Here is a 25,617-nt window from a genome sequence, read left to right as displayed (position 1 = left end):
CACTGAAGGCCTGCCCTCTGGAGCCTAGACCGACACCCCCTTCCAGATTAACCACTGTTGCCTCTCCAACACAAACCTATGCTCTAGTCCAACTGGAATCCTCATCACTCGGGACCCTTCCTCCTTCCTTGACTCTGTCCAGTTCACTCCTTCACCAGAAATGGCTTCTCATCTTCCTAAACCCAATCCTCAAAAAGTGCTTCCTTACCTGAAGCTGTCTGCAGACCCCTCCTGCAAAGGAGAAGCAAACTTCTAATGCTCGTCCACATGTAGTGCTCCAAGTAGCCTTCACAGTCTTGCATAGTTATTCAATTGCCTGCATATTATTGCCTTTTCTCTCAAGTAGAACAAATCTCTTAGAAAGCAAGATTTTATAGTTTTACATCCTCCCAGGATCTGTCATAATGAACATCTACACCCATTAGTGACATCCTTACACATGACACTAACAAGCAACTGAAAATTATAAAATACAAGTTAAAGATCCCTTGTTAGCACTTCAGGGTGTCTAGAATACCATGGTTCAGTGGGATTGCCTGCTTCTCTAAGGCCATCTCGTGGAGGCACCTGTGTTATAGTGATCTTAAAAAGGATCTGGCCTTGAAATCATTTGTGAGCTTTAATTTAGGCTCAAACACTATTTACATACCTAAATTGGGGCAACTTCATTCACTTATTAAATCATGGGGAGGGTGAGTGACTCAGTCAGTTAAGCGTCCGACTTCAGCTCAGGTCATGATCTCACGGTTCATGGGTTCGAGCCCCGCGTCAGGCTCTGTGCTGACAGCTCAGAGCCCAGAGCCTGCTTCAGATTCTGTGTCTCCCTCTCTGTCTCTGGCCCTCCACTGTCCATTCTCTTGTCGCTTTCTGTCTCTCAAAAATGAATAAATGTTAAAAAAATGTTAAATCAAACATTTATAACAGACTCTATTCCAAACTAAATCAGGATACCTGGGGACTTAGGGCGCCTGGGTGGCTTAGTCGGTTAAGCGTCCGACTTTCGCTTAGGTCATGATCTTGCGGTTTGTGGGTTCGGGCCCCGCGTCGGGCTCTGTGCTGACTGCCAGCTCAGAGCCTGGAGCCTGTTTCAGTCTGTGACTCCCTCTCTCTCTAACCCTCCCCTGCTCACGCTGTCTCTTTCTCTCTCTCCTAGAAATAAATAAAACATTAAAAAAAAAAAAAAGAATACCTGGGGACCAAGAATCTGCACTTGAAACTCCAAGAACCAGTGGCCCAGCAGGAAGGACACACAAATAAAGAGTTAAAATACAAAAGCAATAGTTGCCCTATCTCTGTGCCTGCAGGTCTAAGGGGAGGGAGCCCAGCTGGTGCCAGAGAATCAGGAGCACGCACAGAGGAGGTGATGCCTAAGCTAAATCTAGCCTGAGCAGCAGTGTACCAGGTACCTGAGAAGCAGAAGAAATACCCAAAGGAATCTCTCTGAGTCATTCACGTTCTGACACTCTCCTGCTTAAAAGGCATTCAATGGCTGCGTTCAGGGCTCAGGCACATCTGCAGCTGACCTTGACCCCATCAAAACCTCATCACTCATCCATCTCTGCCTGGCCCTGCGGTCCATCCCTTCCCTAATCTCTGCCCCCCGCTCTCCTCTCCTTTCTCTCTCATCCTATCCCCCACTAAAATGATTTCAGGACTTGCTTTATCAAACCTTATTCAAGTCAGGGTTTGACTGTCCTCCTTACAGTATCCCTAGCATTGACATCAAAGGTCTTATCATATAGATTCACATTTACCTGTTTAGACTGTGAACTAGGGATGTGTGTTGGGAGGGGAGGGGGGGGTACAGGGTATCTCCCATGTCCAGCATATAAATAGCAATAAATGAATGAATGGATAAAATCATGCTCACATAAAAAATGTAAACAGAAGTATAAAAGAGCCTGCCAGATTCAGGTACCTACAAGTGGTTTATTATTGCTAAATTACAGACAGTATGAATGAATAGTACAAGATGAGATTTAAAAGAAAGGTTACTACCAAACCTGTACGTGAAGAAGAGGCAGGAACTTCACAGATCATAGGAAGGCACTAAAAGGTTTCATATGGAAGAACAATGTTATGAGATTCCCTAAGTTCTCTCAAGATAAGGTCAGGAGAGGCCCCGGTCCCTGGGCTGGTTTGTCATGATTAAACAGAGAATGCACATATAAGAACAATATATACATCATAATGTGTAAAGGTAAGAGTATCTTCTGCAACTCCTAGCTGTTAAACCTACCAATCTTACAGTGTTTGGTTTTCATATCCCTAAAATGTTGCATAGTTTCATGATAAAAAGTGGCAAAAGGGCAGAGATCAGGAAATGCAGCCATTTATTAGGACACTGTCGAGAACAGAGCATCCTGAGAAGTCCTTCCCTTTTCTAAACACACCAATTACATCCCTGGGTCACTCACAAAACCACATACTAGATGTGCCTTCTATAAACTGATAGATCAGTGGTAACCTTTATCGGACCTATTTCCAGCTCGATGGTTTCTGTACTTCTGATGGTAGTAATCCACATCAGAGATTGAAGTAAGCCAAACTGACTTAAAACCTTAAGCCAAGAGGAGAAACCTTTCTTTTCCCCAAATATTCTTACAGCAAGCTTCCCCATTAGAGGTAAGAGGGTGCTGCAAGTCTCGAGTCCCTTACCCAAATAAGAAGTCTCGGGTCCCTCTGAGCTCCCCTTCTCCAGCCCACAGAGGCAGGTAAAGGAGAGAGGAGGGGGGATGGAGGGGTGTTGCAACAGGCTCTTATCAGCCTCTTCCAGGAATTCTGAGCAAAACCTCTGCAGGCCCCTGAAGCCCTGGGTTTCTCAGAAGGGCTGGAGATCCACAGATGGACATATAGATAACGTAAATTCTGTTCGCTCCTTTGTTTCCAAGGCTAACTGTAGCAATCATGTGATCTTTGGGGGAAAATGAAATGTTTTCCTATGCACCAAGAGTCTGTTGCAAGCAGCCAAACAGATCATTAAGGACATGGGGCGGGGCCTCACTTAAGGCAAAAGCTCTCCACAGAGATTAACGCTAGACTCCAGCGCTGGCATGGGGTTAGAGTGAGTTTGCTGGCCAGACTAACGAAAGCTGAGCCCTCTAGGCAGCCAGTTCTCTCCCTCCCTCCCTGAGCCATGCATCTTCCCACAAGTGAGAATGACTCACTTGGTGATATTATTCTTTATACTAACTGACACCTACATACCTGGGTAACAGAGTCTGCCTGTGGGACAGGCTTCCACAATGCTTTCATCAGGCCAGGTTCATGAGGAAAATGTACGAGTGGCACAGGCCAAGCTCCCAGAGACCCATCCCTACCCCCCCCCCCCCCAATGCTAAGAGTGGCAGGGGAGCGGAGACCACATGGAGCTTCCTGGAGGAGAGGCAGGATCACTCACACATGTATATACAGAAGCACACGTTACTCCGTAAGTATGATGGGCAGATGTGTAAACATCCATCTAATGTCTTTGAAATGACTATGGTCCAGTCTGGCTGGAAGAGGCTGCAGGTGCTAGCCGAACTTTCCAGGCCTCTATGAGCGGAGCCAGTTGTGCAGAGTCACACAGAAGCTAGGGTTCACATAGCAAGGGTGAGCTCCATCACTGCACTAGAAGCTTTCAGCTCGTGTCTCTGTCAAAACACAATAAACTGCAATAGCCAAATCCCAGGAATTAGGTGGACAACACTTGGCTCTCTTCTCTTATTCTAACATCCAAGTATACCAATGAAGTACACCTACTTATGTATATAAAACTGTTCGGTGTATATTTGAGTTTAAAATACCTATGGACTTGTCTAATTTTAGTTCACCATTTTTCATTTTTTTTCTTTTGATAACCATTTCCCATGTTCCATGCTTTAAGAATGACAACCTACCCTTCTGGGATGGCACACCTGTTTGGCTCAGAGGTCCACACCAGTTCCTCCCATGGCCAGGGTCACTGTGCAGTTTCTAAAGGAGTTTAATCTCCCTTCCAAAGGTCCTTCTTTAAAAAAAAAAAAAACAAAAAAAACCCCCAGTTTTATATATTATATTGCATTGGTTCTTAACCAGGCATGATTTTGCCCCTAGGGACATTTGGCAATGTCTGGAAAAATTTTTGGCTGTCACAGCTGGAGTTGGGTGGTTTGCTACCTGCATCTAAAGTATAGAGCCCGGGCATGCTGCTAAACACCCTACAATCCACAGCGCAGCACTTGCAACAAAAGTTATCCAACCTCAAAGGTCGATCATGCCAGTTAAGAAACCCTACAGTATTTGGATTCTGTAGATTTCATTTGGGGAAAAAAAGTATTTTGTTGCTTAAAAATAAGTTTGAAAATTTCTGCTTTAGGACACCTGCCTGGACCCAAACTATTCAACAACATGATAAAGACTCTTTTATACTGAGCTTCAAAGTGCTAAGATAGTACAGATTTTCACATCAGACATTGGCTTTTAAATTCCCATAATAGGTCTAGCTGCTATAAAGAGCTAAGGCCCCGTCTTTTTTCCTATTAAATCCTGGGTAGGAATCAAGGAGCTGTAGCTGCCTAGTAGGACCTAATGCAAGCCTCCTTCTGTGCCGGGGGAGAATCACTGTAACTTCAACCAGAAGGGGGAAAGATCAGACAGAAGCTCGGGGCTTGTCCTGATGGGAAGCCATGGGTGTTGGCTCCATACAGATCAGCTCTCCGTCAGTCAGGCCAAGAGCCAGAAGTTAAATATATTGCTTCTTTTAGGAAGGAAAGTGAACAATGGCCTCTTCATGTGAAACCACAATGGGAATTTAGGAAGGGGCAGAGCATAGTTCCCAGGATGGAAAATGGCCTGAGCTCCAACGTTACATTCCTTGCTCTTGCCGGACTCCGTCATTCCTGGTGAACAATCTATTTACTAATTCCTATGCAAAACCCATGGACTAAGGGGCACCTTTTGATGCCAGTCAAAGGAATAATTCTGATTCTCAGGTTGGGAGAGTAAATACAGCCGTCTACCCTACCACGAAGGCTTCCTGCTACTCTGAGGGTCTCTGAGGTGTCTCTCTGCAAGTGAATCTGACAGCCCACGTGTAGGCTAATCCTTCCAGATGTAAAGACAGAACCTATGTTCTATAACATGTTCTATGACACATCACGGGTGGCCCTCTCTCTAAGCCCTGCTTAGAGATATTCGGTGAATGCATGAATGAGCTTGACCTGTCAAACATGGAACATGCCCCTAAGTAAGTCCTCCCCAAACTCTAGAACAGGCCAGACCCTTCCTCACACTGTACGTGCGGCTTGCAGTGTATGAACGTGAGTACAGAACTCGCTTCAGTAAACACAGCCGTGGAACAGGATAGGCCTGTGCAGATGTTAGATCTTTCTCCAGGAACCATTCCATATGTAAAACAATTGGAGGGTGGAGAAATTCAATAAACAGCTGCCCTTTGAGGTGGCAAAAGACACACTCTCCCTTTTCAAGTGTAATCAGCGGGTCGGATGACCTTGCCTCAACCCTTGCAGCAGAGAAACAACCCTGGTGTGGCTTCCTCATCAGCCTTCAGAAGCATCCACACAAAAAAAAGCCCTAACACACAATCAACTGCAAACACAAACACACTTTCAACCCAGATGCTTTCGTTTAGATGATCAGGTCTTAGAAGATAAAGATTTAATCACACTATAGGCTTTGATTTGTTTTGTTTTTAAGAAGAGTGGGTCCTGGGATATTCCCAAGCTGTGGGTCTAGAACTGCTGGGGTGAACTCCGTATAAGGGAGGATGACTCCCTAACCATCATCTCAGAATGTAAATTATGTCTAACGTGTGCAACTAGTGTTTAGGTGCTTCTGAAAAAAAATGTTTAAACCCAATTAAAGACTTTCCTGAATTCATTGGATTTTGCCATTAAATATATTAGTGGTCCTAAGAGACATGGTGTCAAAATAGCTACATGTACACAAGACTCTGGGAAATGCAGAAAAGGCCTTGATAACCAACCTAGGGTTAGAAACCACTAAGCCAGTCCATTTAAAGAGTTTCCTCCACAGTGCTGTACTAACAGCCCGAGAAATAAGGCTCTTTTGTTTCAACTGATAATGAGAGATCAGGAAAGATTGCTAAAAGGAAGACATTAATAGGGGTTCTATTTGGTAGAGCTGTCTGGGGGTGCAAACAAGAGGGAGGAAGCTCTTTCAAAGCAGTCTACTCGGAGGACCAGTCTTGCCTTGACAGACTGAAGTTGCAGTTGGTGATTAATGAAGGGGTTTTATTCCACATCCTATACTGGACCCCAGCCCCTACTTTGCAGGTATGAAGAATACTGAAAGGAGGAAGACAGGAGAAAGACAGAATTCTGGAGCCCCTGTGTGCTGCCCTCATAAATGTTGTATAGAACTAGGTCCCCTTTGATTTTCTAAGTGTAGCAGGATGTTGGGTGGGAATTTTCCTCTCAGTCCAGAATTTGAATTGAGGACAAAAGACACTAAGTAGCCACCATCTAAGTTCTGAGAGCCCCCTCCCCATCAGGGTTTTCTGGAGACAGCACCACTACCCCGCAATATACCAGTTCTGCATAACTCCCCCAAAGTCAGAGTGAGACTGAAAAGGACTCCAACCTGAAGCTGAGGAGACAGTCTCCAAGAAAATCAATCAGAGGGGACAGGCAGGGAAGAGGGAAGGAGAGGAGGAAATGCTAGATCTTAGGACAAGACCGCCTTGAAAGAGGTCAAAAGATACAAACTTCCAGTTATAAAATAAATAAGTGATGCGAATGTCATGTACAGCACAGTGACTATAGTCAATACCATTTTGCATGTTTGAAAGTTGCTGAGAATAGGACGCCTGGGTGGCTCAGTTGGTTAAGCTGACTTCAGCTATGGTCATGATCTCATGGTTCATGGGTCTGCTTTAGATTCTGTGTCTCCCCTCTCTTTGACCCTCCCTGCTCACGTTCTGTCCCTCTCTCTCTCAAAAATAAATAAGACATTTAAAAGAAATTAGTAAGCTGCTGAGAGTGACCTTAAAAGTTCTCATCACAAGAAAAAAGAATTTTGTTGGTAACTATGTATGGTGACAGATGTTAACTAAACTTACTATAGTGATTTCACTATAGTAGCATATTGCCTTGTACATCTGAAACTAATATCATGTGATATTGTCAATTATGCCTCAGAAAAAAAAAATACTTCACCCTCTTCTTCACTCCAAGTAGCTGAGCCAAACCTGGGGGAAGGTGAGCCAAGGAGGTCTCAGCTGTGTGTGACTGAAGTTTTCAAAATGAACAAGATTGAGTCTAAAACGGTAATAGGAGTTTGCCCATCAACTGACAGATAAACGAAGTGTGGTATTTACACACAATGGACTATTATTCAGCCCTAAAAAGGAAGGAAGTTCTGACACATGCTACAACATGGATGAGCTTCGAGGCCGTCATGCTCAGTGAAACAAGTCACAAAAGGTCAGTGCTGTAGGATTCCACTCATATAAGACACCCAGGGTAGTCTCAGTCCCAGAGACAGAAAGAAAGGTAGCCGCCAGGAGCTGTGGGGGAGGGAATGGGAATTTGTTACTTAATGTACAGAGTTTCATTTTACAAAACTTGTATTCAGTTTCCAGAAAGGGTTGTAGAAATGGACGGTAGCAGTGGCTGCACAGCAACGCACGTATAATAAAAACCACCAAACCGTACACTTAAAATGGTTAAGATGGTAAAATTTTATATTATGTGTCTTTTACCAGAGTTAAAGAAAACATAAAAAAAAAAACAAACCCAAAACCCCTGAAGGCAGTGATGGATGTGTTCATTAACTAGGTGGTGGGAATCCTTCCGCAATGTATATGTGTATCAAATCACCATGATGTACATTTTAAGTATCTTGCAGTTTTGTCAACTGTACCTCAATAAAGCTGGAAAAAAATGAAGGTAACAGGAAAGTTATAGAGTTGGCCTGATGTAAAGGAATCCACTATCCAAAGGGAAATTAGATTTCACACAGTATAATCTAAAGTAAGTGCTGTTAATAGAATGTCTGAAAATATCCCCAATGAGAATCCTCATTAAATTGGTCCCATATCCTCATCTTTGAATGGATAATCCTGTCCCCTAGCTCTCTTTCTGGATGGAAGTAAAAGTCTAGAGGAAACCTCACCCAAAAATATCATTTCTGACATAATTACTTAAATGTCAAAGTTGGACAGGGTGGAGGTTCTGCAGATGCTTGTTAAAATGGGAAATGGTAGGAACCACTTCTCCTTCTACCTTCTCTTTGTCTCACTAAACCCTCACACATCAGCATGGTGAGTGAGTGGAGTACAGAGCTACACAACAGAACGCTAACTTCACACTGCTTTTGCTTTGGCTAGAGAGATAAAACATGTAGGTAGAGGAAATATGTCAGTTTCAAGCTTGGGTATCCAGGAGAAGAAAGGCAGCAATGACAGAAATGGAGTAAGCAGAAGCAACTGATTGGAGAGGAAGATGATGACTGGGGTCCGAGTTGTAGGTGTTTGAAAGATACCACAGAACCAGGGTTCATGGGAAGAAATGAGGCTAAAGGTAATAACTGACAGTCTCCCCAAAGAGGAAAGACCTTATGAGGATGGGTGTCCACTTCTTTTAAAAAATGCTTATTTGAGAGAGTGCGCACATATGCACGCATGTCAGAGTCAGAGAGGGCCAGAAAGAGAGGGACAGAGAGAATCCCATGCAGGCTCTGCACCCGGCTCAATCCCACAAACAGTGAGATCATGACCTGAGCTGAAAACAAGAGTTGGATGCTTATCCGACTGAGCCACCCTGGTGCCCCCCACTCTTAAGACCTAGAATAAGGATGGAGGCTTATTAAGCAAACAGAGGAAGGACAAAGAAATTGGAGCAAGATTAGAAATAGTACAGCACCGGGGCGCCTGGGTGGCTTAGTCGGTTGAGCGTCCAACTTTCGCTTAGGTCATGATCTCACAGTTCATGGGTTCGAGCCCCGCATCGGGCTCTGTGCTGACTGCCAGCTCAGAGCCTGGAGCCTGTTTCAGAGTCTGTGACTCCCTCTCTCTCTGACCCTCCCCTGCTCACGCTGTCTCTCTCTCTCTCCTAGAAATAAATAAAAATATAAAAAAAAAAAAAAAAGAAAGAAAGAAATAGTACAGCACCGTGCTGAGAGGGAGTGTTGGGTTTTTCATCATATTCAACATTTCATATTCAACAAAACATGGGAAGAGAAGATGCGTGTTTGCTAATTCAAAGAATGAATGAGCACTCAGGTAGGAACATCCAACATGTGACTGGGCATAGGGAGCTGACCTTCATGGAAAAGATCTGGGATGCAGACATAGATGCAGGGGTAGAGAGCGACGGAGCAGAGTGAAATCCCCAGATGAAAACAGATCCCCACAGATGTGAATGAGGACAGCTACAGGCTGAACACTGACCCTGGAGAATACAAACTGGAGGGGGAGGGGGAGAAGCCCAAAGATATAAAGAATGAAGAGTTAGGGAGGTGCAGAGATGATCACCAGACTTCAGAGTTGTGGAAGTCAAAAAGTGTAGGGCCCTCAAGTGGAGGGAGTGTAAGCAGTATGACATGCAACAGAGAGATCCAGGAAGATGAGGACTGAAAGCCAGACCTAGCAATACAGATGTCCTTGATGACTTCGTCAAGAGCTAACTGAGTACATGATGGTGACGGATGCCGGAGAGCTTTGGTGGTAGTTGGAGGAGAAAACAGAAGGCCAAAAGGGGGAGAGAGTGTACACAGACTATGCTCTCAAAACATTTGGATGAAAAAGAGGAAGTAAATTGGAATGACCCACGGACATGCTAGAGGACTTCTATGGTGAGGAGGCTTGGCATGTTTATAGGCTGGGGAAAGAAACCAAGAATAAGGGAAACGGAGAAGTTAGACGTAGGGAAGCAAAGTCCTTGAAAGAGCACAGGTCCTCTTGGACAGAGGCTAAGGAATGATGATGGGTGGGAGTGTAGATAAGGTCAGGAGCAGGATGTAGCCCTTACTCACATCCCTGGTGATCTGTTTTTGGGGCACCTGGTTGGTTCAGTTGGTAGAGCAGGTGACTCTTAATCTCAGGGTCATGAGTTCAAGCCCCACAGTGGGCATAAAGCTGTACTTTTAAAAAGTTTTAAACATGGGGATCACTTTTCATCTGGGGATTTCACTCTGTCTGTTGCTCTCTACCCTTGCATCTCTGTCTGCAGCTCAGATCTCTCTCATATGTGTCAGGGAGGTCACACCTGATGTGATTTTCTTGATTACACAGGAATCAAAGCCACCTGCTTAGAATGAAGGCATAGGGTAAATGGGGGTCTTGAAAGGAATGATGAAGGTTGAGCTGTCAGTGAAGGGAGTAAGAGAAGGAGCTTTAGGTATTGAGGACCACCATTTGGAATAAAGGACACAGATTCACATTGGTGATATAAGCTCTCAGAAGGAGAGTAAGCAGAACCAAATACAGCAGCAAGGTCACAGTGGAAGATTGCTAAGAAGGGACTGGCACATTTTGTAATCAGGAGGCATCTGAACAAGAGAGAACTAGAGAATGAGAAGAAAGGGAGTGGTAAGGAGTAAGTACATAGCATTTGTCAAGATACTTGGCTATCCACAGAGGAAAGGAGGATAGTAGCCAAGGATGAAGTGAAGAATTTTTCTCCATCAACATCAGCAAAAGAGAAGTAACCAAGGGAGAGTAAGGGACTGTACAAGGTGTAGTCAGACAAGTGAGGGAGCAACAATATGGCAAGAGGGCAGAGAGGATGGATCTGCCCAGAAAAAGGATGTAGCCTCTGTGAGAAGAGAGGTTTTCTTGGCAGCCAGCAGAAACGCAGACAGGAGATGGCCAGACTGAGGAACAGTGGATATATACAGATGAAAGTCATTGCAGGATTTTTCTCAGCGGAGTGTAGAACCAGAATTTGGAAGAGAAAAAAAAAGGAAAAGAAAAGAAAAGTAAGGTTTACAGGTATGAAGGTTTTAGAGTCCCTGAAAAACCCACAAGAAGTAAACTAGGATTTTTGCTGGGTAAACCGAGAAGTCACCAATGGATCCAGCAGCATTCTTTGTCCCAGGACCAGGAATGTAGGATGACTGTGCAGGTCTGGCACAGGCATGGCAGGCATGAAGGAGGGTTAAAGGATCAACTAACTCCTAGGCATCACTGACTTAGTATTACAGTAATGACCTTGAAGTCTGGGCTCAAGAGAACACTGAATGGACCAGCAGGAGCTTGGGAATTAGATACATTAGTAGGGACCAGGTTTGGGTCATGTGGATTTGGTAGAAGTAACATATTAGAAACATAAAGAAGTAATGTAAGGACTGATTAAAAGACATACCATCTTTAAGATCCAGTTTGTTTCCTTTTTTTAATCTTTCATCTCTGTATTTAACTTCTGAACATATAGAATCATCGTAACTGCTTTAATGTCTTGTCTGCTGGTTCTAAGATCTGTGTCAGTTCTGGGTTTCTTTCAATGGATTGATTTATCTTCCATTACAGGTTGTATTTTCTTGCTTCTTTGCATGCCTGGTAATTTTTGACTGGACGCCAAACATTGTGGATTCCACCTGCTGAGTGCTGGATAGTTTTGTATTTGTATAAATTTTCTTGAGTTTTGTTTGGGGACACAGTTAAGTTACTTGGAAATGGTTTGATCTTATCAGATCTTGGTTTTTAGATTTTCTAGGTGAGCCAGAACAGTGCTGAGTCTAGGCAGCCAAGACCCTTCCATGTACTCAACCAAATCTCCATGAATCTTGAGGTTTTTCAGTCTGGCAAGTAGGAACAGGCACTATCCCTGGCCCTCTGTGAGCACCAGAAGAGTTCCTTATGATCCTTTTAGATGGCTCTTTCCCTGGCCTCAGGTAGTTCTTTTATACTGATCAGTACTCAATTGAATCCTCAAGGGGGACATGTTGTATTTCTCTGGAGTTCTCACTCTCTGGGTAACTGTCACATTCCTGGTATTCTATCCTGCGTCCTCTAGCTGTCATAGTCTTCCTGAGCTCAGATCCATCTCCTCAATTCAGAAACCCACTAGGCTCCCCCTGACAGAGGGGAAAAGAGAGCATCCAAGAATATGAGGGGGTTGAAGAAGGAGCAACTTAGCCAAAAGAGCCCCCATCATTATACTCTATGGGCTAGAAATGATGCTAGAAGTAGGAAGCCAGCACCCAGATCTTGACTTTATTTGCCTTCATAGGCAGCAGGCCCTCCCCCAGACCCCTATAGCAAAAGAGCTTTTAAAACAAAGTACAACCTTGGATTGTGAGTAACTGGTTCTGTTAAGTATTCCACAAGACAAGCAAATATTTCTAACCGATTTTTTTGTTTTTATTTTTATTTATTATTTTTTACAAATAGTTTATTGTCAAATTAGTTTCCACATAACACCCAATGCTCATCCCCACAAGTGCCCTCCTCCATGCCCGTCCCTCCCCGCCCCACATCCATCAGTCCTCAGTTTTTGTCAGCATTCAAGAATCTCTCATGGTTTGCCTCTCTCCCTTTCCCCCCTTCTTCTCCCCCTTGTTCCTCCGTCAAGTTCCTCCTAATCCTCCTATACGTGCAAAAATATGATATTTGTCCTTCTCTGCCTGACTTATTTCGCTCAGCATAACACCCTCAAGGTCCATCCATGTTGCTACACATGGCCAGATTTAATTGTTTCTCATTGCCATGTATATTTCTAACAGATTTTAATTTGATAAATGAGCAGTCTTGAATACCAGTAGTATGTGATGCTGAATGTCACGTGAGCACAAATGAGCCAATGGTTCTTGAAATTCACTTTGATATATGAGTGCTTTGGATTACAAGCACAAATTATTCCAGAACAAATTATGCTTGCAAACCAAGGTTTTACTTGTACCGTGGTGATTCTCATCAGGTTTCCAAGAAACAACTGAGCCTACCTTCAGCCCTTTGGATTCATATTATTCTACCTACAATCCACACAAAAGTTCATCGTTTTTCAGTGCATGTTCTTCCTTCACATGCAAAAAAATTTGCAATTTTGCTTCCAAAATATGGAGGAGCTATTTTAATTAGTAATTAAGTAGTACATTTAAAATGAATTTTCCCTTGAACATAATAACACCATCTTTAAGTTAAGAAGGAATGGAGTTGTGGTTAAGCCCTAAATAAAACAAGCCAGCAAGCAAACAAACCCTGCGTATGGACTCAAACAAGGGACACCATCTGGTAATAGAAAGACAACCAAGCCTGTAAAATTAAAGCCACAAAAGTCAACACACACTTCAACTCATAAATGAGAAAGTAATTTAATAAACTAAGGCAAATATTTGGGGAGAGACCAATGCTATAAAAATATCCACATGGAACAAACCAACTGCAATTTGTGAATAAACAACAAAGTAAATGCCCAGGGCTGCTCCAGGTTAATGGGCAGCACTTAGGTCAGGCTGCTGACCAGAACTAACAAAATCCTGGTACTGAGGAAAAAGGTGGAAGAGAGGGGCCAGTGCTGCCTGACAATTTACAATGTCTGTCCTGGCATTTAATACTGGATCCTCTAGAGGCAAGAAATTAACAGCCAATAGTTTATACAACCTGCCTTTAACACACACCTTTCTGGGACCTAGAAGTGTCTTGCAAACATTAACTCATTCATCTTAACATAGCAATTGAAAGAATGCACTCATTGCAGTTATGTATCTGTGCTAAGAGAACTAACCAGCCATGGAGTCTGGTTTTCAATATGACCCAAAGAGTAATTATCCAGATCCCCTGCTCCCGAAGTCATGCTAGACAGGGGAATAGGCCTCTAATCCCTATCTGTTGTCCTATCAACATTCCTATGAAGCATGCATGGCAGTGGGTCTGCTCATGAATAGGGCTGGTCTGCACGTGCGCACACACATGTGCACGCTACACAATCCATGACACAATCAGTCCTGACAAGGAAATGCCAGCAGCATCAATCTAGACATTATCTAGACCCTACAGGAGTGCCTTAGGGGAAAGTGTAGCATTGGCTCTAATGGGTAGATTTAGGAATAGGGGCAACATATGCTCCCCAGGGCCCAGCAAGCAGGAAACTGGCAAAGTAATGCTTCCCTCATGGGTAGCCATCCTTCCATACCTTCTCTCCCACCCACAGCTTCACTGACTACAGTAACTCCTACTGAAGGCATTTTGACACACACACCGGGATGGACTTTACACCCTCCCAGAATATGACATATGTATGAAGTTAGTTTTTGTCTAGGATTTGAAACAATGGCCAAGAAAGGAGGCTTATGTTATCAGACTTTTCTTCATGCCTTTTAGATGATTTACCACCAAGTATGTGGATTAACTTGGGTATGGATTTCCTTCCAAAATGGCTGGGCACATAATCTGCATCAGGTCTTAATGCAGCCCTTTGTGGGTGGGTGTGTGCCTATATAAGCTCATGTAACCTCCACAACAATTCTAGGGGTAGATGTCCTGTGTTAACATATAAGGCAACCACTGCTCAAGGTCACAGCAGGAAGTACAGGAAGCAGAGCCGGATCACTCTCATCTAAAGCTAATGCCCTCCCACCACCCACCCCACATCTCGAGCACAATAAAAGATCCTCAGTAGGATTTCCCAGGGCATTCTGTCTGTAAGGCTCTATTAAGGAAAGAATTAACACTAACACCAGAAAATAAATTTTGGAGTATTCATGAAGCTGGAGGAATCACTAAAAGTGACCTATTATCAAAAAAACCCCCAAAAACCTGACTCATCTCCTAGATTAAAAAACAAAACAAAGATTTCTCTCTGTACCCTTCCCCTAAAGCTCCTCGGAATAGTGAGATTCTGCATCACCCCAAGCTGGTAGTGGGAGATCCACTGGGTATGTTGGACTGCTGAGAGTCCAAAAGAGGAACTTTATGGTATTCAGTAAAGCCAAAGTGTTTTTCAGTTGACTCCAGACAAGAAGTGAACCTTCCTCTTAAAAGATAATTAAAAGTGCCCCCATACACTGTACAGTGCTGAATAAACATCTGAACAAATGCTCAGATACAAAGTGAGAGATGGAGACGGGGAGGTGTGAGGTCAGAGGGAATTCGGACGAGAGGTGCTGGCAAAGGTGGTGCCCTGGAGACCCCCGCCTTGTCTGAAGAGTTCACAGGGGGAGACTTCAAAAACATTGTACTAGGCCATGCAAAACAAAGCTGGTCTATGGGCCCATTTCAATCCATGAGCAGTTCATGGTCCAAACAGACACAGCCAGCTTGCAGCCAATATTGTGCATATTAGAGAGAAGGCCCATAAAGACTGGATTTAGAGTGACCTACGAGCATTCACAGAGGCAAAGACCAAGAACAGAAGAGTCAGAGGCCTCCAACGGGGCCCTGCAACACCTGAGGCAGAGGCGTGGAACAAGACATGACCTGTCAGAGGTGCACTTGAGCAGAACAGTGAAACTGTTCTCTTTGTGTCCTGGATGAATGTTCCCACAGTGTCCTCACCGAGGGGCCAGCAGGAAGTCCTGGAGTGCTACTGAATCATCACTTATTAATATATTTAATAAAATCCATGATGTCTCTCTCCCAGAGATAATCTTCAGTCTGTGTCAGTGAATCCTTCCTAAAGTCTTCTGTTATTATAAAGAACCGCTCCAGGTATTGTTACCTGGCAGATTTTTTTAAAATTATGAAACAATCACCACAAGTTTAAGAACACTTGCATCACTCATAAAAGCAATCACTTCCATAGGCCTGAGGCAACCACTAATCTACTCTCTGTTTCCATTGCTTTGCCTATTATGGACAGTTCATATGAAGGGAATCATACAAAAAATATGAAAGGCTTCACAAATTTGCATGTCATCCTTGCACAGGGGCCATGCTAATCTCCTTCATATCATTCCAATTTTTGTATATATGCCGTCACAGCGAAGACACCTGGACAGATTTTAAGTAAGCATTAGATAAGATGGTGGTACCCGAATATGTAGTCCCTTCTACAGAACAGCATCTGAACACTATCAACTTGCATAAGAGTTATTATGCCCAAACTCCTCATCTGAGTTTTCATTACCCAAATCCCCATTACAGTGATTTTCATATGGGTAAACTTAATGCTCAAAGCATAAAAATAGTCACCAATGAACACACTGAGCCCTTTTAAATTAGTCCCTTCTCGAATAATCCTCCCTGCTTAAACCTACCCTGTTCTTCCCCTCCCTGTGAATGGCTGCTGGTCTCACTATGAGTATCAGATACACCCCATGCAACAACGTACACAATAAAAGTCAAGTACCAGATCAAAGTGAGATCTTGTGGCTGATGTAGATCATGAAATTCACTAACAAGCTACTCCAATCACAACAAAGCCTTGACACAATCAATTCAGGTAGAGGTCCATCACCAATGAAGAAAAGATCAATACTGATGGAGCCACACCCAGCCTTTGGAAAAACAGATGATGTCTTCAAATATTTCTACCTATAACCCTTTTCATGACACTGTTGAGAAAATTATCATGCAGTGGAAAATGTTATTATGCCTTCAAATCAGCCAGAAAAGTACACATCTGAGTTATTTGATCTGTTCTTCGTTCTAAGAATTTGCATAAAGGTATCATTGTAACCTAAACACTGATAAATATAAGAAACTGACTTTCATAATTTTTAAAGGCAGAGTACCAAGAAAACCTTTTAAAACTTCTATTTTTTTATAATGTTGGATTCCATTGTAACTGGAATCACTGTAAATTGCCTTTTCCTGGTCTCAGTTGCTCTAAGGAGAAGGCAAATACCTAGAACTTGTCTCCAGTCCAATAGCCAATAGGCTCTACAGCCAACATTCCCAGCCTGCTTTTACCACTTTCAAACCTGGCTTGAATCTCAGCATTATCCCTGAGTGTTTGCAGACGTTAGCAAGGCCCTTAGTCTCTGAGTCTCATTTTCTCCTCCTAAAAGCACAAAAACTGTAATCTGACCTGTCTATGTCACAGTATTTTTGAAAGCTCTTAAAAGAAAACATTTGGTGTTTTGTCAGCTTAAAAGACTATACCGAAGTAATACACTCCCCTCTGTGGGTTTTCCCCCTACATATTCTTTTCCTTCAACTAGCAAACTTCCCAATTGCCCAAACTTTCCATTAATCACATTAGAAATGATTTAGGATACAGTGAGGGTGTCTAAACTTGGATAACCATTAGAACCAGCCAACGTGCTTAATAGGAATCTGTTTTCCTGGCCTCTTCCTCGGAGATTCTAGTTCAGTCTGGGGCCTGAGAATCTGTAATTTTCAAAATTCTCAAGTGATTTCAAGTGCTCTAAAACAGATCCTCTCTTCCATCTCGTAGTTTTTAAAGACCCTATTTTCAGTACTTGCTAAGTCCCAATCCAGAGACTCAGAAATTGGAAGTATACTCATTTACATGAAACAGGAAGTATTGGGGAGGCTGGGTGGCTCAGTGGGTTAAGCGTCCGACTTCGGCTCAGGTTATAATCTCAAGGTTTGTGAGTTCGAGCCCCCCATCTGGCTCTGTGCTAACAGCTCAGAGCCTGAAGCCTGCTTGGAATTCTGTGTCTGCGCCTCTCTGCCCCTCCCCCATTTAATGCTCTGTCTCTCTCTCTCAAAAATAAATAAACGTTAGAGAGGGAGGCAAACCATGAGAGACTCTTGAATGCTGAGAACAAACTGAGGGCTGATGGGTGTGGGGGAGACGGGAAGGGGGGTGATGGGCATGGAGGAGGGCACTTGTTGGGAAGAGCACTGGGTGTTACATGGAAACCAATCTGACAATAAACTATTTAAATAAATTAAATAAATAATGTTTACAAATTTTAAAAAATAAAACAGGAAGTATCATCAAAATTCGATTAGAACTAAGCTTCTAAAAATTATATACTAAGTCCCAACAGTGCACCCAGATTGAGCTCCAATCTATTACCTTCCGAGATGTTTAATAGATGTTATCACCAACATTTATTAAAACTTCATAAGGGGCACCTATCTGGCTCAGTTGGCAGAGCATGTGACTCTTGATCTGGGGGTAATGAGTTTGGGCTCCACTTTGCTATAGAGGTTACTTAAATAAAAAAAAATAATAACAAAAACCAAAAAATTTCCCAACAAATGATAGTTCCCACCAAGTTCAAGAACAGAAGACTCCAGCTAAGCCTAAGTTTTCTGTGTTTTAAGTGGGTGAGGTACACAAGAGTAATTTCTTAATAACCCACAAATAGAATTGAATTATAGCTCATTATATTGAGAGGTGCATGGACTTGTTATGTATCTCCAAACAGTTGATTTTAACTTTTAATGCTCACTAAGCTGTGTGATGGATCCTAATTTAGCTTAGAACAATAAGAAACCACAATGGAGTTCATAGAACTTGGGAAAGTCTTCAAGATGAACTTAAACAGTTTAGGCTTTAGCAACTTACATTTAATCATTGTAAATTGATCTAATATGGTGCTCTTCAAGACCCTAACCAAAGGAGAAAAGATTATGTTCAATCAGCATCAAATGTAAGTGAATTTCACTTAGGTAACAAGGCATGTTTCCGAATAGGGAAGTGACACTAACAGGGTGCTGACCTTATGCCAGCGAGGATTCAGGGCACTTCCCCAGGACTTCATAGCTCAGCCATGTTCCTCTGCCACTGAAACTCTCACTTGCCAACCATGCCCCACCCCTTAGGGTCTGTGTACTTCCTGTTTCCTCTTCCCCCAGACAGTCTCTCCACTCCCTCCTTCCCTTTGGGTCTCTGGCACAAAGGCCATCTCATATGAAAAGAACAACACACACAACCCTCCTCTCTGTCCTGACTCTGCCTTATTTTTTCCACGGAACTTACCACTTGGCATATTATGTTAATTTACCTAATCGTTTGTCTCCTCCCACACACCAAATTTTTAATTCTGTGGGAATCAACAAGTGTCATTAATATGTACATGCATTCCTACTTCACATAATGTCACACATAAATACTCTCTGCGTGTATATGTGGATAGTCCTTCTGATCCACCAGACCCAAGTGGTAAGAATTTACAAGTACTGCTCAGCCCAGTCCATTTTGTAACCAAATGTAAATTCATAGAGGTAGCTACTGATTTTTTCCAAACTAATGTGAGAACTAAATCGCCATGTACAAAAATCTAAGGCCACTGCGTCCCCTACCTCCTCCTTTCCACACATACTCTCAACCTCTTGCAGGGAGTCATTCAGCACTGACTTGAGCCCCAGAAGAGAAATCTCAGACACCAGGACGAAATCAGGATGCTGAAGACAAGATTCAGGAGAGAAGGGAAGAAACAGGTCTTCCTCCTCTCTACCTGCAGGTCATTACTGGGGAAAACCGAAGCAGAGGGCTGACAGAATAACTGGCTCTTCTGAAAAAACAGCTGAGAGATCAAGGGTCGCTCGAAAGGAGACTGAAGCATAATGAAAATAGACTCTGGAGCAATTAATTTTTCTATCAAAAAATTAACTCATTTCTATTTTACCTAAATCTCAGTTCCACTGAGAGAATACCACATTAATGGTATTCTCCAACAAAAAAAAAAAAAAAATGAAGTTTGAGAAAATTAAGAAAGAGACTAGTCAGACTCCGTATTTCCAAAGGAGCATGCTAGTTAATAAGCAAGTGCCCCATGAAGTGAATACGCTGATACTTCTGTCCATAGATCTCTGAGCTCTTTTAGAGGTTCAGCTTTTAGCGCTTACACCTCTGACCACTTGCTCAGAAGTACTGTGACTGCCTTGGCCTACTGGAAGCAAGCAAAGGTGCAGCATAAAGCTACCCAGAATGGCCATTTCCAAAGTTAGAAACCACCATTGGCTTCCGGTTGTTTGGTGTCACTTCTGGACCTTCCAATTTTTATGAGAAAGGGTTTGTAATAAAAACTGGCTGAAAAAGTACATAGCACAGTAAAAATAATTAGAAAAACACGATGACAGTGTCAAAAAATTGCTGAATTATTCTGTTACCTGGATCACCCAATTGTCACCTAACATCAATCCCTGATACAACATACACAAATATTTGTCAGTCCCTTCTTTCTGTGATCACTAAATTAAAAGTGCTGGGCTTCTGGAAAGAGATAAATGGAAAAATTAAACTATAAATTCTGAAAATAATTTGATCTCAGGACCCTTTTATAGTCTTAAAAATTAAAGACTCAAGGGGCACCTGGGTGGCTCAGTTGGTTAAGCATCTGACTTCGGCTCAGGTTGTGATCTCACGGTTAGTGTGTGTGAATCCATACATGGTTTCATAACATCTTGTAGTGGTCATTTTGAATATGTGAATTCACTGAACCATAAAGATCTTCTAAATGTTGACACATTTTACTATACAATATTTAAAAATACAATTTTTAAATATCAATTGTCAATATCAAAAACAAACTCATGAGAAAAGTTTTTTTTTAAGTGTTTGCAAGCTGACAAGCTCATAATCGTAGATATAAATTTTCCAAAATTCTAATTATGTCTTGGAGGACCCAATTCTATCATTGGCATCCAATCACAGTTGTTTCCTGGAAACAATTCACTCACAAGAGGCTCACTTTATTCATTTTAAAGAATATACCTGAGAAATTCCCAAAGCTCCATTACTACAGTTTGTCATTCTTTCCAGTAAAAATGGTGTTCCACGAAAAAAAGCGACTAGCTCAGCCAATAACTCAATCATACAAGTGTTTTTCCTTGAGACGTGATAGTATTTCAGAATTTGGCAGAAATGCTTTATGCATAATTCCCATTTTAGCACACAGATTATAAAGATACATAGTCAGAAGTTGAGCTTAATAACACTGATAATGTTTACTGCTTCATTAGTGATATTAAGTGAAACTTTTTTTTCACTGTGATTGTCTGGCAGTGCAGAAGACATTGGCTACACTAATGTTAACTGTACAGTTGGATGCCTTGATTCACCCCAAAGTGTCAGCAGTTTTACCCATCATTTCTTTTGTACCATCGAGCAAATGACAGTTCACTTAAAAAGGCAAACAACATCTTTGTATTATAAATGAGTAGTTTTGAACTACAAACCTGAATATGTCTTCCGAACCCTCAGAGGTCTGCAGGACCATACTTTGAGAATCAACTGAAAAATTCTGAACAAAACCACCACTTAGTAGTATTTCCATCAACAGTTAATGAAAGTCAGAGAAGTAGTCAGGATGAAGCCAATGATGATTGGGGTATAACTCCACAAATACACCTATCAAACCCTAGGCTGAACTTATTTGATTTTAATTCCTTCCAAGTTCTAGTTTAAGATCTGCATTAAGAGAACCTACTGATAATTACAGTAAAACTTGAACAAATCTCAAGCTCATTCTTTCCAGAGTTCTCTGACACAGGCCTGACATCTGAGAAAAGGGCACCTTTTCCAGGGGAACATCAATCTTTAGGTGTAAAAGCAAGGAACCCATGGGAAGCCTTGCAAAAACGTATCATCTCAAAAGATAAAAAAAACTCTAAGAAGGGTGAAATTACACCACCTAGAAGACAGTTTCCTTCCAAGGTAGAATAAAGAGAAAACACGAAATGCCTCCCGGATAACTGGGCACCCTAGGATACTGGACCTCAGCACCCCAGTCTGAGCTGTGCCTGGGTCTGGCACTTACTACCTAAGAGATCACAGCAATCAGTGTCTCTGAGCTGGATTCACCGTTTGCATACTGAGCATCACATCAGCCTCCAAAATTTAGTGCAGGGGAGCAAATGACACAATACATGGGATTGCATGAAATCCAGAAGGAAAACAAGAACTGTTGCTGCTATTTGTTAAATGAAGGCATAGCCCAGTACCTGGTCCTTAGGAGGCATTCTGTAAATGAACTGGCTGAGATGGAGAGAGAACAAGGCAAACTATGACACCGGACAACTAGCCTCACTCTCATAAAAATATCTTCCATTTCCAGTTTTCTTTCTTTTTTCACTCCTTCAAAGCCTCTTTCTCTCTTGCCCTTTCCTCAACCTGGCATTCATTTCCAGCGGTAGCCACAGAACTGCTTGGACCAAAACAGAAGTGCCCACTCACTTCTCAGGTTGAATATAGCAAAAGAATAAAACATTTCTATAAAAGCTAAATTAAAAAGAAATTAAATCAACATGCTGTCACCTGGAGTGAAACATGAGAAAGGAATACCAAGAATCAACCTCCATCAGAGATAACCTTTTTTCCTTTAAAACTGACATCACTGTAAGTGTTAGATACGGTGAGAAACTGGGTTGCAGCTTTCAAACGGTAACACATTTCATCTGCCTTCATGCATGCAGCCACAATGATGGAGCACAGAGCTTAATTATTCTTAAACCAATGGTTTGACACAGGAAATTTGAGCTAAAAACTGAGGCAATGGTCAAAAAAAAAAAAAAAAAAGATCAGATCTTACTCTACACAGTAATGCACTGCTTTGGCAGAAAGAATAAACAGATCCTAAATTTCAAGTGCACCTTCCATATTCTCCCCAGGAGAAATGTGTATCAAGTAACAGAAAGAGTCTGAAAGAAGGGGAGCAGGTCAAAATTTGAGCAAAGTTGTCTAGACAAGCTTCAAATCCACAAGTGACAAGTGTTTTGCTGGGTTGTATTTTTGTTTTTTAAGAAGTTACCCACCCAACCCCTGCCCAAAAAAACCCGTTGTACAGAATACCTTCACACATGCTGGGGATTTCTGGAGGATTGCTGGAGAAAAAGCTTGTCCACACAGAACTTCTGTCTTACGATCTTCATAAAGACACTTCTCCTGTTAATTCTCCCGATTTTTTTTTTCTTTTAGGAAACTATCTTAAAATTAAACTTCGCAAGTACAAATTGTTATGTAATTGTTAGTAGGAGATGATTTACTTGTCGTTCATTTTAAGTGAGAACTCTACGATGGAAGGAAGGGAATTATCTTACTCATCTCTTCCTACCTGCAGTTTTTGACTCACGGCTTAGTATTTATTTAGAACTTAAAAAAATGTGTTGAAGTACCTTAGTCATTATAATTTTTAACTTGCCTCTTCATAATATGTAAAAATTGGGAATTAATGATAAAATATATACAGACCCCCCCCCCAAAAAAAGGAGCCAACACCAGCTTTAATTTATAAATGAGGATAGGTAATAAGTTTTTGAAGTTAAAGGATCATATTGATGATACAGACTCAATCCAGATTCTGGTTTTTGTCTAGGAAATAGATTTTTTTAATGTGAAGTTTTATCTTAATTTTTTTCTTACTAAATACAATTTCAAACACACACACGAATAGACAAAAGAGTATAGTAAACCCACATGTAGCCAACACCCAGCTTCATCAATCAATTCATGGCTAATCTGATTTTATCTGTACCCCATTCCTTCCTTCCACTTCTTGATTATTCTAAAGTAAATCACAAAGATAGACTAGAAAGGAACAGAGCCCACCACCAGAAACACCAGCTTTACAGGTAACACAATGGCACTAAATTTGTATCTTTCGATAATCTCTCTGAATGTAAATGTACTAAATGCTCCAGTCGAATATCAAATAATTTCACTAGTAAGTATTTCAAAGTGTATCTCTAACAGATGCCCCCCTTTCTGTTTTAAAGAACTGCAATACCATAATCATACCTGAATAATATTAATAATTCCTTAATATCATTGTGTTTCCAATCTCTGTTCCCATTTCCTCAGTGGTTTCCTGGGGGTTATTGTTTGTTTTACAATTTGTGTTTGAATTGGGATAAAATATGGTCTATATATTGAAACTGGTTAATATGTCTCTCTTCTGTTATTTTGGTTTTCTCTCCCTCTCTTTTCTTTCTTCTAATTTTTGGTGGAAAAAAAAACAAGTTTCTCATCCTGGAAAATTTTCCAGTCTAGATTTTGCTGATAATATCCCATGGTGTCATTTAAAATGTTCCCGTCCCTTGTATTCCCTTTAACCTAGTGGGTAAATCTGGAAGCCTGACCAGATTCAGGCTTCTTTTTTTTTTTTTTTTTTTTTTTTTTAAGCATAGCTACCTCGCAGACGGTAAGATTGTACTTTTCTTTCTGGGGACCAACCATTTAAATTTGAGGTACCATGAGTCAGGCAGACTTCACTTATGCAAACTGAATCTTAAAAATCTCACACCATATTTCTTAACAGGATAATAATGCAGCAACATCTTTTTGATTTGTTCTCACATGGAAATATCACTACTTCAACTTAATTTCTGTTACTTCTTTTCCAAGTATAGCAGTTATCAATTCACTGTGATGCATTTTCATCAGATATCTTTATTCCAATCTTGGCTGGGATTTTTTGGTTGTTGTTTTGTTTAGTTTTGTTTTTGGTTACTCCACTCTTCTAGGTAAAAATTAGTCCAATATAGTGACAATCATAAACAGCGCCAGATTTTGCCATTCTGTCAGCATCTAGCGGTTGCATTCACATCTAGGTCTGTTTCATAATCATAATCAATTTCGTCTTGATTAGGTTGCAGATCCCGTTGTTAGTTCCAGAAAGGTTTCGCCAGAATGAAATAAAGAGTGACACAAGATAACTTTTTCAAAATAACAAATCACTTCATCTGTGTCTACTTCAACAGCACTGCTTAGGGGAATTCTGCATCTGATCAAGAGTAACAACGCCTTTGTTAAAATGAACAATGTGATGGGTTTCTGATCTAGTTGATAACATTATGCCTTCGGCTCTGAGAGACTTACACAAAGAGTTTTTCATGCTCTATCTTAATTCAGTGACAAGCTCTGTAGGTTTTTTGAGCAGACTCATCTGTTCTTCTTACCCCAGCCTTAAGAATAAACCTGCACATAGTATATGGTACCAAACTTCTAAGCTACTACACTTAACACCAATTCAAACATTACTTTTCAAAGGCTTTTATGTTCTGTTCTTTATTCAAACTTCATTATCAAACATTTTGATGCCAGTTTGAAAGACATTATACCATCTGGTGAAACAGTCCTGGAATATGGTAAGCACTCAAATATTACTGGATGAGTGATGAATGTATAAACAAAATGGGTGTTCAGTAGGTAAACTTTCCACATACCTTGATTGAGTTGGACAGAGTATAATCTACGAGCCAGAGTCATTACATGCTGGTGTTCAGAGTTCTGCTGTTGGTCAGACTTGGTTTTCTCTCTCTGTCTGCTCACTGGGCCCCATGGGTCCTTCTCTCACTGATACCTACAGCTCTATCTTGGGACCAGATCTCTTGCCAGACTTCAGGTTCTTATTTCCAATTCCTCCTAGACATCTCCACTTGGGTTTCCCACAAGCATTTCAAACTCCACCTATTCAAAGCTGAATTCGTCACCTTCCATTCCTCTATTTCTATCTTGGTGAATGACTCCACAATACCATTTGAGACTCATCCCTATTCATCCTTGACACCCAGTGAGTTGCCAATTCCTGTTGGTTATACTATGTAGAAATTTCTCACACCTGTCCCCTTCTCTCCATCTCCACGGATTCCAACTTAAACCAGGCTCTACTAAGCTCTTGGACAACTTTAATAGTCTCTTAATAGCTTTCCACACCCTTGTCTCCTCTTAGGCTCTAACACTCCCTAGCCCCCAGCCCCTTGAATCCACTGCTACCAAAGGAGATCTTATTTCTCTCTGCTTAGAACTCTTCATTGGCACCCCCATCACCTCTACTAACCTAGAAGTGATGTGACCATGTAATTTATCTTCTAAC

The 25,617-nt window shown here is 41.7% G+C and overlaps 1 protein-coding gene and 1 non-coding gene across 2 annotated transcripts in view; both read right to left on the bottom strand.

The window, feature by feature from the left end:
- PRKCH (protein kinase C eta) overlaps positions 1-25,617 on the bottom strand; it is a 234,948-nt gene that overhangs the window by 133,916 nt on the left and 75,415 nt on the right. The window lies entirely within an intron of this gene.
- LOC120237480 lies at positions 15,766-15,874 on the bottom strand. The gene has a single exon (XR_005529962.1). It is a non-coding gene; the product is annotated as a U6 spliceosomal RNA (small nuclear RNA).

Source organism: Hyaena hyaena, unplaced genomic scaffold (genome assembly GCF_003009895.1).
Source record: "Hyaena hyaena isolate Hyena2069 unplaced genomic scaffold, ASM300989v1 scaffold_181, whole genome shotgun sequence".
Classification (NCBI taxonomy): domain Eukaryota; kingdom Metazoa; phylum Chordata; class Mammalia; order Carnivora; family Hyaenidae; genus Hyaena; species Hyaena hyaena.
Note: the sequence above shows the minus strand (reverse complement) of the source record. Positions and strands in the feature narration are given on the sequence as shown.